Here is a 944-nt window from a genome sequence, read left to right as displayed (position 1 = left end):
ATATATATTTTGACTGGATAGATGCCAACGGTACAACTTTTATGGCTTTCCCGAAGTCCTGACTTGATCCCTATGGATTTTTTTCTCTGGGATACTCTAATGACTATATCAAGAGAGAACAAATAATGTAAATCTCCTGAAAGAAATATATCTCAGGATATTCACAATTTAAATGAATCTGGTCAAATCAATAATTTTTAGAGAAATTTAATTAAAAGGTATAATATTTGTCTTGCACATGATGGACCAATTATTGAAAATTTATAATTTATGTCTTCGTTAATAAACTCTGAAGGTTCTCTTATGACTACTTGTTTAAAATAGAGCATAAATATCTAATATTATTATTTTATTTTCCATAGCAATTTTTATACTAGCCATTGCGACATTCAGTCTTTCAAAGCAGAATATTGAGCAAATTGTTAAGTAAACGCACAATATATTATATATTGTTGGAATCAGGAAGAAGCAGAGATTCCGAAAATCGAATAATATACAGGGTATCCCATTTAAAAAAAAAACAAGTTTAGTTCGTATCTTTGAGACGCCTCGTATAATTTCTATTTTCATAAACTCATTAAACTCACAACAAGATTCCCTACAATTTTTATTTGAACTATTTTTGTCTCAAAAAATAAAAAAGTTAAGGGGGGTAAAATTTTATATGAATAACCCTGTACAATGCCGATCCGGGTGCATGAATTTAAATACAGTTTAAAAAACAAATTAAATGGAGAACGGGAACACATACCTATTGCCTCTAAAAAACTGCCCCCCACTTACAGTTACAACCTTTATAACCTACATAACCCTGTAGTTACGAAGATATTAAATTTTGATGAAAATACAGGGTGTCACAGTGTCGGCGTACAAAAATTTACCAGGGCGTAGACCAGACTAAAATAAGATTAAAATTCTTATAAAACATTTTTCTGCGATGCACT

Source organism: Anoplophora glabripennis, unplaced genomic scaffold (genome assembly GCF_000390285.2).
Source record: "Anoplophora glabripennis isolate ALB-LARVAE unplaced genomic scaffold, Agla_2.0 scaffold298, whole genome shotgun sequence".
In the NCBI taxonomy this organism is placed as follows: Eukaryota; Metazoa; Arthropoda; class Insecta; order Coleoptera; family Cerambycidae; genus Anoplophora; species Anoplophora glabripennis.
Note: the sequence above shows the minus strand (reverse complement) of the source record.